Source organism: Podarcis tiliguerta, assembly GCF_965153285.1.
Source record: "Podarcis tiliguerta genome assembly, chromosome: 4".
In the NCBI taxonomy this organism is placed as follows: Eukaryota; Metazoa; Chordata; class Lepidosauria; order Squamata; family Lacertidae; genus Podarcis; species Podarcis tiliguerta.
The window spans coordinates 33,198,905-33,217,380 of NC_139537.1; the positions used below are offsets into that span (position 1 = coordinate 33,198,905).

Consider the following 18,476-nt stretch of genomic DNA (forward strand, 5'->3'; position numbering starts at 1 on the left):
AAGGTATTGGCTTACTGGTAAAACTTTCCAAATGTGTTTCATTTAAATAATTTCCATGGAAGGAATGTGAGGGGACGGGAAAGAACCCTATTACGTACATTTTTCATTTCATCATGTCACTAACTCTTGTTCAAATAAAAGCGCCAAATCTCTTATAGTCACACACGGCTTATGGTGTATGTACATAGAAATATTATCCAAACTGCTAACATGGTATTATTGGAAGAAATACACATGTTGAAATAGCCATAAATCCTGACATTAAAAGAGAAGCAAGCAGAGTACAAGAATATTAGCCAGGGAACAAAAATATGCCTAGCATTAGTTACTCTGTGGTTAGGTTGTATATTATGGGAGAAACATGTTTTGTGACATCTGGCAAAAAATGCAACCTTTAGCCTGCATTCCCTTTTGCCCGCACCATCTTTTTGCCAAGCTAAGTTCTGCCAGTTTGCCAGGTCATGGGACTGAGCTGAAAGAGGTTTCAATTTGGTCTAAGTCTCACCCTATCCTGCCTCCAGGATGCGCTTCAGGGGACTTACACCAACTTTGGTTGGGCCAGCTTTGACTGAGTCGGCTGGAGGGACTTCTGTACTTCTGGCAGAGCCAAGTTGGGGATTCTCAGCCTTGCAGGCTTTTGGTCTCGGCCATTTGAGGTCTTATTGCAATCTGCCAACATCCAACTGTTCCCTCCAAAGGACGAAAGGTTCAAGGGGGTCCAGATGTTGTACCTCAGCAGTGGGGCCCTACTGCTTTTTCTCAAGGCACTTGGTTCTGATGGCCTCTGTGGTGGGAACAGACCAGCCCATGAAAGCAGCAGCACATAGATATATAGAGAAAAATGTTTGGTTTTTAATGTTCTTTTAATTAATTTTATTCTAACCCTTTTAAGGGACGCGGGTGGCACTGTGGGTTAAACCACAGAGCCTAGGACTTGCTGATCAGAGGGTTGGTGGTTCGATTCCCTGCGACGGGGTGAGCTCCTGTTGCTCGGTCCCTGCTCCTGCCAACATAGCAGTTCGAAAGCATGTCAAAGTGAAAGTAGATAAATAGGTACCGCTCCTGCAGGAAGGTAAACGGCGTTTCTGTGTGCTGCTCTGATTTGCCAGAAGTGGCTTAGTCATGCTGGCCACATGACCCGGAAGCTGTACGCCAGCTCCCTCAGCCAATAAAGCGAGATGAGCACCGCAACCCCAGAGTTGGTCACAACTGGACCTAATGGTCAGGGGTCCCTTTACCTTTACCTCTAAGGTTCAAGTGTATGGTATTAATTCCATATTTTAAAAAATGTCAGGTTGCCCCTGTGACGGAAAAGTTGGTTTAAAAAAGGGTTAACGCATGGCAGCCTCTGATTGGCTGAGGTTCCAGGAGCGAAAGTATAAAAGGAACAGATTTTGGAGAGACAGTAGGTTGGTCAGGAAGGAGGGTTGGTTGTTGGTTGGATTTGGGAAGTTGGTTGATGTGAGGAGGGAAAGGGAGTGAGGTTGGTTGGTTTGGAGGTGGGTTTTGGAATTGAGGTTAGTTAGATAGGGAGATAGGTAGAGATTTTGGAACAGTCAGGAGAAAGAGTTCAAGATAAACATCCACTCTAAGTGTAATATGGAAGGTACCTCAGGAGCAGGACTGTTTAAAGCGGTGTGTATCTGAAGTAAAACCCTGAAAAGGAGCCAAACTCTAAAGCAGTACCTAAATTTTATCCCTTTATGTTGTTATGCTACCTTGGATTTAAATAAAGCATTCTTGTTTATTTAAAAAGAAAACCCGACTAAGACTCCAATTCTTAGTTTTCCCCTCACGAAGGTCCCCCAACATTATATTCTGGGAATGTTTGTATGCCTGTGGGTTAATGGTTGTTCTGAGAGGTGGGTGCAACATAACCAAGTGAGAGCAGGTCCAACGGTGATAGGAAAAAAAATAATTAAGTGCCATTGCGCTCGCTGGTGTCCTGTCCCAGTCACATTTCATATTCTATAAATTTGATGAACCTATCCCTAGTCTATCAACAAAAACATTTCAAGGCCAAGGCGATGCTAATGATAAGCAGAGCTAAACATGTGAATGGGTGTTAAAGTTGGTTAACTAGCCTTTAAAATTGTTTATGTCTCACATTCAATTCATACTTGAATTATTAACTTTCACACCCAAGCTTGCAATGGCCAAATGATTCAAAGCAGAAGTCCAATTATAAAGTGTCAGTTGGCTTTTCCAGCCTGACACCATATTACCGCATGAAGTTAATACCCAGTATCTCATTCCATCTGAAAGATCATGGCATGCAAGTTTACATGCAAATGTGAATAATTATTGAAAATATAACTTTCCACAAGAAAAATCTTGTTTCATGGTGTCTCCTCCTTTGGCCTATAAATTAGCATGTGTTGCATCTAAATAGAATTACTTTTCGATGAGAGTAAAAAAGAGAAAGTTTTGTGTCAGCAGCCCTTTATGTTGATATAGAAAGCATCTTCCTATAAACTCTAAGAACTTGACTGATTGCCCAGAGTAAAAATCTGTAACATCAAGGAGTACAAAATCTCAGCAGCCCACGCAATGTTTTCCCCATGCCAATCAATATAACACAACACATGACCCTGTTATGATAACAGCTCACTAAAACAGATTTAGTGCAATAAACTACAAAATAGCCTCAAACCCAAGAAATTATATTAAATTCCATGAGACTTACCCTATGGAGGTGGGACAGAAATCCATATCAGAGCAACTGGCACACCCAATCTCCTGCCATGCAGATGCAGCCTGGACAATGGGTGTGGGAGAGCTGTCCCTTTTTCAGCCTTCCATTCTCCTCTCCCCCATTGACTACAATGCTCCAGGAGGTGTGTATGTCAGGGGAATGAGGTTTAGAATCCTGAGCATCCATCTTGCTTCAAGAACACCTCACTGCTGGCAGGACACCTGCAGAAATTTCCATGAATGTACCATGGGGGTCTTCAATGTCAACTCGCTTTAGGGCTGCCCACTCCTACTGTGGAGTGGCACTTGTGTCGCATCCAATGATTCCTAAGAGGATCTTTGGCTGGTCAGGACTGCAGCTATGGTTCTTTTGTGACTAACTTATCCCATTCGTTCCAATATAATGCAAGACCAACAATAATTCTTTGTGTATCTGTGTGTATCTGAAGAAGTGTACATGCACACAAAAGCTTATATCAAGAACAAACTTAGTTGGTCTCTAAGGTGCTAGTTGGTCTCTAAGGGACGCGGGTGGCGCTGTGGGTTAAAGTCTCAGCGCCTAGGACTTGTCGATCGAAAGGTCGGCGGTTTGAATCCCCGCGGCGGGGTGCGCTCCTGTCGCTCAGTCCCAGCGCCTGCCAACCTAGCAGTTCGAAAGCACTCCCGGGTGCAAGTAGATAAATAGGGATCGCTTACTAGTGGGAAGGTAAACGGCGTTCCGTGTGCTGCGCTGGCTCGCCAGATGCAGCTTGTCACGCTGGCCATGTGACCCGGAAGTGTCTCCGGACAGCGCTGGCTCCGGGCCTATAGAGTGAGATGAGCACACAACCCTAGAGTCTGGCAAGACTGGCCCGTATGGGCAGGGGTACCTTTACCTTTACCTTTTAAGGTGCTACTGGACAATTTTTAAAATTTTTAAAATATATTTTGACTGCGTCAGACCAACACAGCTACCTACCTGAATAATTCTTTGGTTTGGGACCTGTACCATAGACCCAAAAAGGTTTAAAATAGTTCTAGAGCAAGAAACTCCATTTTGTCAAGATGAACTCTGTCACCTTCTTCAATTTATTTTTAAAAAAGAATATAAAAGCTATGCTAGCTAAATAACACATGTTAATTATAATCAAATATAAAAATGAATTGTTTGTGACAACCAAGACTTGTACATAACACTATGGGGGAAAATGAAACTGGGTTTATTTGTTTTACAAGCTGTTCTGGGAATGCAATTGCTGTGATGTTGCATTTGTTTTTCCTGGTAAATATTCAAAAGGAACTGAAAGGGGTGAAAAGTCTAATCCCCGCCCCCACTGAAATGTAACCTAACAGTCCGTATATCCCTATATCCACTTACCTCAGAAGATCCTGAGAAAGCTGCCTGCTGTGATAATTTTTTTTATCGTTTGCTGTGTAGTGATATCCTTATTATAGGGACAAAGAATAGGAGGCTGGTATTCAGGTCATGGAATTACAGACAAATGATATTATTTACAATTATTTCTTAATTAACAAAAGACAAAAGTTTTTTTAAAAAAAATGGTTTGCCAATAGAAACTGAAGGCTTTTGGAGCTATATGTCCAGAGTTACCTCAGAACTCTTTGGACTTCTGAGGCAATTCAGTCAGTCAACCTGCCATTTGCCTCAGCATTCTGTAAGGCGAGACTTTCCAGTGAGCCATTACAATTTTGCTTTTTAGGAAAATCTTATTTAATGTGAACTACAGATTCCCCCCCCCCCCGAATGCTGTGACCATTTTAAAAAACATACTGCTATGAGTTTGAGGGGAATAGGCTGTTTGCCGAGACCCTTCTAAACCCTGGATACAGCAAATGTTAAGCCAGCTAGCTTCCTGATGAGGTGATTGCCTGGGTGATGGGCCATTAAAGGGAACAAGGGAAGTGGATCTGTGTGAGATCGCAAATGGGTATCATTCCCCCCCCCCAAAAAAAACTTGCTGGTAGTTGGAAAAACAGAAAGGCAAGAGCTGAGTGTTCAGTGAAGCAAAGAAACAAAAAGGCAAAGAGCAATGCTTGATTTCTGTTTGAATCTAACGCTGTGGCTATAGAAGAAACAAGACCCTTTAGGGCTATTAATGCTATGAGCCTCTCCTTCATAGGCTCAGGTTGTACATATGTGTAAAAAAACCAGATATTAAAAAGTCACCACCATCGCTCCAAAAGGAAATATGAACCCTGGGTATGCACCTGGAATCTCACACCACACGGATATTGGGGTGACGTGCAACAGTTTTATAATTTGTTATCTGTTCTGTGGTGTTTTGATATATTACAAATCCACAAATGAAACATTTTAGAAATGAGAGCTTCTTCTCTTTCCAAACTGCCATCGTTTTAAGACAAAGCATAAAACAGGTTGTTCCTCTTCAACAGGGATTCCCATACTTCCTACCCCCAGAGAGCACTTGAGAAGGGGCTAAAAATTACTGAGGTCCACCAGTCACCAAAATGGTGGTAGAGAGACGGTGCCAGTAAAAAATTAATAATAAATCTATCTACCTTAACTATAGGAGCACTGCCTTGCTCCTGTAACATATCACACACTATTTCTATAGTGTATGAACTGCTTCAAAATACAATTGAAAAGCAATTGTGGAGTTGATTTTACTAGCATAGGAAATATGTGGCTCATATGAGAAACATATGGATACATGCCCTTAATCCAGATGCATTCAGCCAGTATTTTGCAAATTTAGGAAAGCACTGATAGCATAACTGATCACATATGTGTTTTTTAAAAACAAACAATTTTGCTAGACTGTAACATAATGTCTATACTGCTATTTGTAGACCATTTCATACAATGGCTCAGACCCAGACAAAGTTATCCACACTTAGGTCCCATTGAAATTAATGGAATGTGTTAGTTATGACTAAGTTTTTAATGTGGATTTCAATAGGACCTGTGTGACTTAACACTTCTGACTTGTTATGCACAGTCAGCACATCTTATTGTAATTCTGTTTGAGATATCCCACTTTACAAACTCTAGAACGTCAGTACTGTTACACTCCACCCAAACAAGAGGTGTGAGATGAGTTGCAGGCGCAATTTGCCCAGGGTCTGCCCAGGATTTTTACCCAGGCTTTACCCAGGATACATGACCACCATATATCTCATGCTTTTTGCAGCCTATTCTAATTGACTGTATTGCATTTTGAACCCATCCAGTTGTATGATTCCCAATTTTGTGGTATCACTCATTTCAAAAATCTAAGAAGAAATCACTTGTGCTTTTCCCTATATAGCCACACATACAAACTTGGAGACGTCCACTTCACACACTGAGAACTTTTGCTCAAATATGCCATAACTTATATTTTATATGCCTAGTTTCCATTCTTGGGGAACTATTCCTCATTTAAAATCTAAAATAGACAATATTATCTACTGTCTTTGAGACATTCATTCTTTTATTGCAGAGTATGAGCTTTAGAAAAATGGAAAGGGCATAGAAGTACCGTATTTTTCGTCCCATAGGACGCTCCGTCCCATAGGACGCACCTAGTTTTTTGGGGGGGAAATAAAGGGAAAAAAAATTTCCTTTATTTTCCCCCCAAAAGCAGGTCCGGGAAACCCAACCTGGTCGAGGAACAGCGGGGTGGCGGCGCTGCGCCTCCCTGCTGTCCCCCGAGCTTGTGGGGCTGGCCAATGTCTGCCCGGCGTGAGGGGCGCCCTGAAGCAGAGCGCCCCTCGCGCCAGGCAGCAGGCTGCTATCTGCAGCGTGGGGAGCGCTGCGGGGAACTCCTGCAGCGTTCCCCATGCTGCGGGTGTCTGCCTGGCGTGAGGGGCGCCCTGAAGCAGAGCGCCCCTCGCGCCAGGCAGCAGGGTGCAATCTGCAGCGTGGGGAGCGCTGCGGGGAACTCCTGCAGCGTTCCCCATGCTGCGGGTGTCTGCCTGGCACGAGGGGCGCCCTGAAGCAGAGCGCCCCTCGCGCCAGGCAGCAGGCTGCTATCTGCAGCGTGGGGAGCGCTGCGGGGAACTCCTGCAGCGTTCCCCATGCTGCGGGTGTCTGCCTGGCGTGAGGGGCGCCCTGAAGCAGAGCGCCCCTCGCGCCAGGCAGCAGGCTGCTATCTGCAGCGTGGGGAGCGCTGCGGGGAACTCCTGCAGCGTTCCCCATGCTGCGGGTGTCTGCCTGGCACGAGGGGCGCCCTGAAGCAGAGCGCCCCTCGCGCCAGGCAGCAGGCTGCTATCTGCAGCGTGGGGAGCGCTGCGGGGAACTCCTGCAGCGTTCCCCATGCTGCAGATGTATGCCCGGCGCGAGGGGCGCTCTGCTTCAGGGCGCCCCGCCCGCCGGGCTGCAGGCTGCTATCCGCAGCGTGGGGAGCGCTGCAGGGAACTCCTGGAGGGCTCCCCACGCTGCGGGTGTCTGCCCGGCGCGAGGGGCGCTCTGCTTCAGGGCGCCCCACCCGCCGGGCGGCAGGCTGCTATCCGCAGCCTAGACATCCCTGCGGGACCTCCTGCAGGGCTGCCTAGGGTGCGGATGTGTTCCCCAAGCGCCGGGCGCTCTGCTTTCAGGGCGCCCGACGCTCCGGGAAGCAGGCTGCTATCCGCAGCCTAGACATCCCTGCGGGACCTCCCGCAGGGCTGCCTAGGCTGCGGATGTCTTCCTGAAGCCTGGAGAGCGAGAGGGGTTGGTGCGCACCGACCGCTCTCGCTCTCCACGCTTCAGCGAAAGCCTGCATTCGCCCCATAGGACGCACCCAGATTTCCGCTTCATTTTTGGAGGGGGAAAAGTGCGTCTTATAGGGCGAAAAATACGGTAATTATTTTTTCCACCAAGATTCCTCAGAAAGGGAAACATTCCCCATCAAAAATATCCCTGAAATATGACCGAACAGCCTCACTCTTTTCCCCTCAGAAAGACAAAGCATTACCATAATTGTACTAGTATGATAATTGCACTGTTGTACTTCCCTGAAGTGAAGCGAGTGGGGAATCTACTGGCAAAAGACAGGGGGATTTCCAATTATGTCGTTTGTGGGGTTATTGGGTTTTTTATATATATCCATGAAATAAATTCTTCAGCTGAATTATCCCACATGTTGTGCTTGGAGGTATTCCCAGTGATTTGCTCAGCAGGAGACAAGTGGGAGACGGGCCCAAGCTCACCCAGATCCAGTTTTGATACCATAGCGATAGTTTATTTTCTAAATAAAACAATGACATCTACTTCTTCCCTTCAAGCTCTGCTTTATGTATAGCTGTTCATATTCTAAATTCTTTCCCTCTGCCTAGCCCTGTAAAGCTATAACTGGGATGGTGCAGGAGATACCTGGCCACTAACGCTACAATAGTTCTGGCTAGATGATGATGGGTAGACTTCAGCATTGTCAAGGTGAATTGTGTGTCAGTGGCACCAGATGATTAGGGGAACAGTACTATAGAGCCTGCAGTTAGTAATGGGATTTGTCAGAGGCACAACAAACGCAGGCAGCCAAATGAGTTATGGCATTGGACTTTCATTGACACAGAGATGAAGGAGTCAGTTCCTTGGAAGGGCAGGAGTGCGTCTGGTCGTTTAGTTCAACAGCTATGCTGCACTCTGCACCGTTTTCATTTAACATCTGTGTTTCAGTTTCTCCCATACCTAAAAAGCTCTCTAGCAGAGTTTAGTTTCTGTCCAATTGAAAAAGGCACAAATGCAATATTGCTGGGAATTATAACATTTATTTAGGGTTGCATTCAGGGCAACACTTGGATAGATGTTCAACCAGCTCCTGCCTCCTTTAATTCTAGTCCTTGCCGTGGGATCACATTCATCCAGTGCTTTACCAACTGCACTGGCTCCCGGTGGAGTACAGGGTCAGGTTTAAGGTGCTGGTTTTGACCTTTAAAGCCCTATATGGCCTAGGACCATAGCTGTCAACTTTTCCCTTTTCTTGTTACTAATCCTATTCGGAATAAGGGAATTTCCCTTTAAAAAGGGGGGGGGGGGTTGACAGCTGTGCCTAGGACCCACGTACTTACGGGACCGCCTCTCCTGGTATGCCCTGCAGAGGACCTTAAGGTCCACAAATAGCAACACTTTGGTGGTCCCGAGCCTCAAGGAGGTTAGATTGGTTTCAACTAGGGCCATGGCCTTTTCAGCACTGGCCCCGACGTGGTGGAACGCTCTGTCACAAGAGACTGGGGCCCTGCGGGACTTGACATCTTTCCACAGGGCCTGCAAGACAGAGCTGTTCTGCCTGGCCTTTGGTTTGGACGCAGTCTGACCCTTATGTTTCCCTCCCCTTATGGTCTTGATTTATCAGCTATTTTAAAACGAGGCTGCATTTTAAATTGCACTTTAACTTGTATTTTAAATTGGGGGTTTTTTCTCTCTCTCTTTTCCCCCTATGCTTTTATTGTGATTTTATTATATTGGTATTAGCCACATTGAGCCCGGCTCTGGCTGGGGAGGGCGGGGTATAAATAAATTTATATATATATATATATATATATATATATATATATATATAGTTACAAAGATGAAAGGCTGCTCCCATCTGCATAGCTCTTTCCTGGATTGTGTTTCTTGGTCACACTAGGGCGGGGTGGGCATCCTTTTTGACCCGAAGCAGCACATGCAGATGAGCAAGCGGTGACTGTGGGTGTGGTCAGGCCCAGCATTTCCTTGTTACACCCCCCCCCCCCATTCTTCACAAACACACACACAGCCTTCCAACAGTACACACGCAACAGCTGCCACAGGATGGCTGGGGAGAGAAGGTTTTAACCTACACCCCTCAACAATTCAAATGCAGGTCAGATCACTGTCCCAGCATGGCACAGGAACAGTCATAATTCCCCCTGCCACCCTATTTATGGTTGATAAACTGGGCATCAGGGGAAAGTGGGTTGGCTTGCCCAGGTCACACTGAATGTCATCTAGACTTTAGAGCAAAGAATAGGAACGGTTTTGGACATAAAATATTCTATAGCGAGGCATTTCACAGGCAGAGTTATGCCCCTCCCTTTTCATCCAGGTGTTCCCCCCCCCCCATGGCCTCCTGGATCACTCTTTCCTCCCCACTCTCCACCTCTGGGTCTACACTCTTCTCCTCGTGTTTCCTCTCCAGTTGTCCCTCCCGAAAATGTCTTTTTCTTTCCTCCATTTCTCACTTGCCCCCTGTTCTCTTGTTCTAAGCCCTGGTTGCACAAGGTCTTTGGTGCCTAACCACACAGCAAAAGCTTGTTCCTAATGCTATTGTAGCATCAGTAGCTGCCTGCTCTCATTAGCTGCAGATTCTCCCAACCTTGCAGGCAGGGTCCCCTCCGTAGTCGTCCCTCCCCACACTGCCCAAACAGCCTTTGCCATCTTCATGCACAGAGTGGGGGAGGAAGAGCATTTGAGATTGAGCTGTGTGGCTGGAGCAGATACCACAAAAGCAGCCACTCTAACCACACCATCTAACCTCCACCACTTTTTACTGCAGTAGAAAAAGGATGCAGCAACTGCAACAGCAGCAAGAGGACAACAACAGTGAAGCACCAGAGAAATGGGAGAAGAAAGGAAGAAGAGGCAGAAATTATTGAGTGTCAAGAGTAATGGTTAAGTATTATTTTCATCCTCCATGAATTGCTCTAATCATTTTAAGACTGTTGTTTTTCACTTGTTGATCATCTGGAAAATATGTTTAAGAATTCAGAGAGTCTTAATGTTGCACTTCTCTTGGCTTGTATGTAGCACTGGCCTGCCTCCAAAAAGTCAAAGCCTACACATCTAGAAACACTTACTGCAAATTCTAATGTTCTCCTTATATGCAATGTTAATCCCTAAAAGATAAAAGAGCTTTGAATGATAAATTAACACATTCTGATGGCATGCTTTGATCTGTGAACAATGCCAGAGGGTTCTGATATGCCAATTATAAAAAGAAATCTGATGGCAGTGGTGGGAAAGAATAGGGATTTAGAAAGTCTTCCGTCACATTTAGTTGCATGCTATCAACAGCTGACAGCAAATAACCACCTTCACAGAGCTTTACGCAGTCGCAAGTGGAAAACTAGGCCAGAATAAGGCCTGTATAAAGTGTAGCTTCCACAAAAGCAGCAGGAAGCGACTGGTCTGGAGAACCAGCACATAACAGTTCCAGGAAATCATTTTATCCACATTTATTGTTGAACTTAGCATTCAGGTACAGTTCTATGGATGTCCTCCCACCTAATAATGATGTTTTCAGAAACCATAATAAAGCAACATTATATTGGGATGACCCAAGTCTTTTCAATTGCTTTTTAAAGTATGCCATAACAAATAAGCATATGCTCTACAACAGGGGTAGGTAACCTAAGGCCCATGGGCCAGATGAGGCCCAATCGCCTTCTCAATCCGGCCCATGGACTGTCCAGGAATCAGCGTGTTTTTACATGAGTAGAATGTGTGCTTTTATTTAAAATGCATCTCTGGGTTATTTGTGGGGCATAGGAATTCATTCATATTTTTTTTCAAAATATAGTCCGGCCTACCTCATGGTCTGATGGACGGTGGACCAGCCCACAGCTGAAAAAGGTTGCTGACCCCTGCTCTACAACTAGTAATTTTCAAGCTATCTTGATGGGGTAAAGAAGCTTGCATGTTGGGTAGGCAACAGGGTCACCATTGTCACTATGTTCCTGTCCTCATACTTTTCCTAAATCATTTCTATTTCTCCATGTCTTTAGTGAACACCATCTTTCATCTCTTCAGCATCTTCACTTAAATGTCCTCCATATGTTAAAGAAGCCTCTGAGTTATAGAGACGTTGTATGAAGTAATGGTTACTGACATCAAGAAATACAGTTAACAGGTCAAGGAGGATTTTAAAAAGCCAACATTACTTTCAGTAAGCTCAAAATAAAAACAGCTCCCCAAATCCATGTAAATATCACATGAATCTGACTTGGGAGGCCATGCTTTATTCATGCATAAAACAATTTTATTTCAGTATTCGACTACTACCCCCAGTGGAATTAAATTGCTGCCCAGTGCTTCCTACATTTCCTGTGCTCTTGCTGGAAGCCATGGGAACGGCAGATATAGTAGCTTTCTTCCACAGTTAACTTCTGTTGCCGCAAGCAGTCACAAAAGAACTGAAGGAACATTTGGTGGAGGTGCTTTTGGGGAGGGTGGCATAAAGGAACACTACATTCACACAGTTGGCATCTATATCTCAGGAGACAATAGAGGAGTACGCCTTTGTGGTCAAACAGTTGACCACAAAGTTGCTTGCTGTAACTGTAGAGACTGATATGGGAGACACGTGTTTTGTTGCAGCTGGGACAGATGAAGGTGCCCAGTTATGCTGCTGCAGCTGCACCTTGGGCCTTTCTTCTCTCTGCGCTCCTCCCAGCAGTGGGGGTTCCCCAGCAGGTGCCTCCTACCACTCCTCTGCAACCAGACAGTCCACGACAGCTGTCAGCCAGTGTCAGTAGTATCAGGCTACTTGGACCAATGATCTAAGTCAGTATAAGGTAACTTCCTACATCCCTATGCAAACATCCACACTGATGTCTGCCAAGGTCGATTCTAGAGTGTTGGACCTCAGAATTGCCAAATGTGAACTGAGAGACCCTAAAAACGTGATTATTGCATTGCCCTCGGATAATGTGGTCAATGTACTGTCTTTTCAGTTCTTCTAATTAAGGAATTCCCAATTAGCTTCCACAGAATCCCTGGTTCCCTATGGATGGTTTTATCATATTCCTTGCTTAATACCTTTGAATTATTAGGTTGTAATGCTTAGCACATTTCAAATATTTGCAAACATTCAGTTTTGCTTGAATGTGAGCCTCTTTGTAAGTCACGTACATGGTTAAACTAGAAGTTTGACAGTGATGTCTTCACATTTCAGCCATGTTAGTTTCCAGTATATAGCATCTTCTTACTAGGAAAGGATATTACCAGTCGAGCTTGTACATCAAATTTCCTTCCACCATCCAAAATCCATCAACTTCATTTAAAATGTATTGTACACTTCCCGTTGTAGACAGCCAACATGTGTTAGCACAAGATGCATCTGGCATTAAAAGGCAGTATTACAAACCTCTGCTTTGGCAGAATGCGTATGACAAAATTCATATTCTGTCTAACTAAATGTGCACTTGACAGCTGATCCATAACCATTCTATATACTAATAGCAAAATAATTCTCCAATAATAAAAATAATAATTTATTATTTATACACCGCCCACCTGGCTGGGTTTCCCCAGTGTGGACTCTTATGTAGTCAGAACTTTACCATCCATGCACAAGGGGCAATTATCAGCAGGCTTGAGGGAAAACAAAAAAATTGAAATAGTACCCAAACAAAAACCTTTTTTAAAAAAATACTCAGGGGAGGAACCTTAAAATGGCCAAATAACTGACCATGCTCAGCTGGAAAAGAATACTGTCTGTCAGGGTAGGGTAATGAAAAACCCAAGAGGGGGAGACTGGAGAAACTTGGAAGAAGGCTGGCTGGCTGGCTGGCACCTTGAACAGGAGCGCTCCACGCTTCAACAAGGTCATATTTGTCTCTTCAAATGGCCATAAAGAAATCATAACATAATTCTGATGTAACACAGAGGCATGCATGCAGAAGACAAGTCAGGAATTCAAAGACAATATCATAAGAACTAATTCACAGTTTAAATTCTTCCAAACTCCAATGACTGGATTTTGGGTCGCAATATTGTTGAGGTCAGATTACTGAACAAAGTAGACAAACCTACCACATGCTAGGACTTCACAAAACTATAAAAATTAGTGTTTGTCAAGAGGGTGGTTATTGTTTCGTTGTTTCTAACTATTTGTGCTTTTATTTCATGTTTTGATCTTGTGAACCTCCCTGAATTTTTTTTCATGAAGGGTGATATATAAATCTAATAAATAAAATAGAATCAATTATCTTTGTTCTGTGTGCTGCTCAGCGTACCTGAGTTATCTTGTCACTTATGGTGTGCCTACTAGCTTGTAAAATATCTTAAAATTGTGTTCTGTTTAAACTTTAGAGCCTGCTGCACTGTGGTCTCCTTCATTTGCCTCACGAATCTTTGTATTCGATCATACGTTCTATTAATTTCAGACACTGCAAGTCAAGACAACCAAACATTTATGTCTGGGATGGTCCCATTTGTCAAATTCAGGTGTAGTATGAACTGTAGTGTAGTATGGAAGCGAGAGCTGGACCATAAAGAAGGCTGATCGCCGAAGAATTGATGCTTTTGAATTATGGTGCTGGAGGAGACTCTTGAGAGTTCCATGGACTGCAAGAAGATCAAACCTATCCATTCTTAAGGAAATCAGCCCTGAGTGCTCACTGGAAGGACAGATCGTGAAGCTGAGGCTCCAATACTTTGGCGACCTCATGAGAAGAGAAGACTCCCTGGAAAAGACCCTGATGTTGGGAAAGATGGAGGGCACAAGGAGAAGGGGATGACAGAGGAAGAGATGGTTCTTGAAGCTACCAGCATGAGTTTGACCAAACTGTGGGAAGCAGTGGAAGACAGGAGTGCCTGGCATGCTCTGGTCCATGGGGTCACGAAGAGTCGGACAGGACTAAACGACTAAACAACAACAATGAACTGAACATCTTTTCATCTGGTCGTGAAGCTCCTGCTCAGAATGTTAAAGGACTTTCTGCACCTATGTGATCAGCATTCAGCAGACTAAACAACTGCTATGTGGGAACATGCACCTAAGTTCTTTAATGTTAACCCACTACCCTAAATTAAGCTCTCATTTGTTGCTATGTGGGTTAAAGCCTCAGCACCTAGGGCTTGCCGATCGAAAGGTCGGTGGTTCGAATCCCCGCGGCGGGGTGCGCTCCCGCTGTTCGGTCCCAGCGCCTGCCAACCTAGCAGTTCGAAAGCACTCCCGGGTGCAAGTAGATAAATAGGGACTGCTTACTAGCGGGAAGGTAAACGGCGTTTCCGTGTGCGGCTCTGGCTCGCCAGAGCAGTGATGTCACGCTGGCCACGTGACCCGGAAGTGTCTTCGGACAGCGCTGGCCCTTGGCCTCTTTGAGTGAGATGGGCGCACAACCCTAGAGTCTGTCAAGACTGGCCCGTACGGGCAGGGGTACCTTTACCTTTACCTTTACTATATGATCAGACCATCCCCCATAGCAGCCTTTCATTTTGGGAATATCTTTGTGTCAGTTCTCTCAAAGGCCATTTCAAAAAATGTAATGAAATATGCATATGGGTTAGGGTTATGCAAATGCTCTGGGGTAGGAGTGGTAAAACAAAAATTCAGTTCTTGGAGAATAGTGTGAAATGCATGTATTTAGCACCACCAACTTGATTATACTAACATTAGTAAAGGTAAAGGTACCCCTGCCCGTACGGGCCAGTCTTGACAGACTCTAGGGTTGTGCGCCCATCTCACTCAAGAGGCCGGGGGCCAGCGCTGGCCGGAGACACTTCCGGGTCACGTAGCCAGTGTGACACTGCTGCTCTGGTGAGCCAGAGCCGCACCCGGAAACACCGTTTACCTTCCCGCTAGTAAGCGGTCCCTATTTATCTACTTGCACCCGGGAGTACTTTCGAACTGCTAGGTTGGCAGGCGCTGGGACCGAACAACGGGAGCGCACCCCGCTGCGGGGATTCGAACCGCCGACCTTTCGATCGGTAAGCCCTAGGCGCTGAGGCTTTTACCCACAGCGCCACCCGTGTCCCCTATACTAACTTTAGCTGGGAGAAAACAACTTAACTTTTTCTCCACAGTCTCTGAGAAGGCTCATAAAAGCTGAGCCATACTGAGCTGGGGCATATTTGCTGCCCTTAATTTAGGCAGCCAAAATTATCATCCATTTCTGAAAAGCTAACGTCTACCTAAATTTTCTTTTGTCCTTATTTAAAGTGCATTGTGACATTTTAAATAAGAGTTTCAACACACGCAGCTCATTCTCTAGTTAATGGAGGAAAGTTGAAAGTGCATGCAAGGATAAACAAATTTGTCAACTTCTTAAAATGTTTATACTTCTTGGAAATGTAGTGTTTCTAAATATAAACCCTGTACTGTTAACATTCTGTTCAACGTTCTGAACAGCAAGTTCTACATACAAGTTCTACAACTGTTGCATAGAAGTTAGCAGGAACTACAGAGACAGGTTACTTGTGCCCCACAGGCAGAAGCATAGTGGATGAAGCCTCTTGGAAGAAACATGTAATGGCCACCGAAACTGAGCGTATAATGGCCGCAAACATTACTGGATACGGCTTCACAGAGACAAGTGGCATGGCATAAGGTCAGCAACCTGTTTCTGACAACCCAAGTTTTGCTAGAATGTTTCGTTCAACCTAGGCTGCTAAAGTCATGCTGGGAAGTCATAAAGCATCAGCAATCAACAGCCCACGCGATTATGTGCCCAAACAGCAGCACCCTCTCAACTCTGGAGAATCACCTCCCCCCAAAAATCTCAAAACTCTAGCATTTCTCTTCTGTTGGCCACCAAATGTAGGGTGCTTGGATTGCTAAACATTCCACTTTCAAACAAACACAACATTTAAATTCAGCTCTAGTTAAAATGTGCAAATTATATGATTGCCTCTAGACTTTCTGTTTTGACTTAATTAACCCTTCTGGCAAGTGCCCTGACTAGGGTGTTAAATAAATATTGTGGCTATTGGCCTTAGTCCAAAGAGCTGCATTAGGTATGTTGAGCAGCCTGCAAGCATCCACCTACTTTTGAAAAGAATATTGTTGTTTGAAAAGGAAAAGTTTGAAAAGTCTGAATCCCTTGTGTGCACACAGACAAGGAAGTTCTGGACTGTGGTGAATACGTTTTGGGTTTCTAGATATTTTTCACCCCAAACACCAACAGCTGTTACTTTGCATTGTACATGACAGCATGATCAGCTGGTGTTGAAAGGTTAAAACTTTGTTGGTTTTCATTTCACTGCAGGAGAAGCAAAACCTTGGTCCAGGAAGGACAATTCTTTAGCTACTTTCTTACTCAATTTCTTGACTTTAAGAAAGCCGACTTCATAAAACTTAGGGAAGTGCTGGGTGAGATCCCATGGACAGTAATACTAAAAGGAAAGGGAGTTCATGATGGCTGGGAGTTTGTTAAGAGGGAGATAGTAAAAGCACAACTTCAGGCAATACCAATGAGACGGAAACATGGAAGGTGCCTAAAGAAGCCAGGGTGGCTATCTAAAGAACTTTTAACTGAGTTAAGATTAAAAAAGGATGTGTACAAAAAATGGAAAAGGGGGGAAACCACCAAAGAGGAATTCAAACAAATAGCCAGCACGTGTAGACACAAAGTCAGAAAAGCTAAAGCACAGAATGAACTCAGGCTTGCTAGAGAGGTTAAAAGCAACAAAAAAGGCTTCTATGGGTATGTTCGTAGCAAAAGGAAGAACAAAGAAACAGTGGGGTCACTCAGAGGAGAAGATGGTGAAATGCAAACAGGGGACACAGAAAGGGCTGAACTCCTCAATGCCTTCTTTGCCTCAGTCTTCTCCGATAAAGAAAACAATGCCCGACCTGAAGAATTTGGAGGAAATGATTCAGCAGAGGAAACACAGCCCAGAATAACTAAGGAGATAGTACAAGAATACTTGGCTAGTTTAGATGTATTCAAGTCTCCAGGGCCAGATGAACTGCATCCAAGAGTATTAAAAGAACTGGCAGATGTGATCTCAGAACCACTGGCAGTCATCTTTGAGAATTCCTGGAGAACAGGCGAAGTCCCGGCAGACTGGAGGAGGGCAAATGTTGTCCCTATTTTCAAAAAGGGGAAAAGAGAGGACCCAAATAATTACCGCCCAGTCAGTCTAACATCAATACCAGGGAAGATTCTGGAGCAGATCATTAAGCAAACAATCTGTGAGCACCTAGAAAGGAATGCTGTGATCACCAATAGTCAGCATGGATTTCTGAAAAATAAGTCATGTCAGACTAACCTGATCTCATTTTTTGACAGAATTACAAGCCTGGTAGATGAAGGGAACGCAGTGGATGTAGTCTACCTTGATTTCAGCAAGGCATTTGACAAGGTGCCCCATGATATTCTTGTAAAGAAGCTGGTAAAATGCGGTCTTGACTATGCTACCACCCAGTGGATTTGTAACTGGCTGACTGACCGGACCCAAAGGGTGCTCATCAATGGTTCCTCTTCATCCTGGAGAAGAGTGACTAGTGGGGTGCCACAGGGTTCTGTCTTGGGCCCGGTCTTATTCAACATCTTTATCAACGACTTGGATGATGGACTCAAGGGCATCCTGATCAAATTTGCAGATGACACCAAACTGGGAGGGGTGGCTAACACCCCAGAAGACAGGATCACACTTCAAAACGACCTTGACAGATTAGAGAACTGGGCCAAAACAAACAAGATGAATTTTAACAGGGAGAAATGTAAAGTATTGCACTTGGGCAAAAAAAATGAGAGGCACAAATACAAGATGGGTGACACCTGGCTTGAGAGCAGTACATGTGAAAAGGATCTAGGAGTCTTGGTTGACCACAAACTTAACATGAGCCAACAGTGTGACGCGGCAGCTAAAAAAGCCAATGCAATTCTGGGCTGCATCAATAGGAGTATAGCATCTAGATCAAGGGAAGTTATAGTGCCACTGTATTCTGCTCTGGTCAGACCTCACCTGGAGTACTGTGTCCAGTTCTGGGCACCACAGTTCAAGGAGGACACTGACAAACTAGAACGTGTACAGAGGAGGGCAACCAAAATGGTCAAAGGCCTGGAAACAATGCCTTATGAGGATCGGCTAAGGGAGCTGGGCATGTTTAGCCTGGAGAAGAGGAGGTTAAGGGGTGATATGATAGCCATGTTCAAATATATAAAAGGAT

General features: G+C 44.7%; 1 long non-coding RNA gene across 1 annotated transcript; it reads left to right on the forward strand.

Annotated features, from left to right (window-relative positions):
- The first annotated feature begins 7,866 nt into the window (after nt 1-7,866).
- Nucleotides 7,867-12,310, forward strand: LOC310676963. Its single transcript, XR_014510820.1, has 3 exons — nt 7,867-8,053; nt 10,134-10,248; nt 11,157-12,310. It is a non-coding gene; the product is annotated as an uncharacterized lncRNA (long non-coding RNA).
- Nucleotides 12,311-18,476: the final 6,166 nt, after the last annotated feature.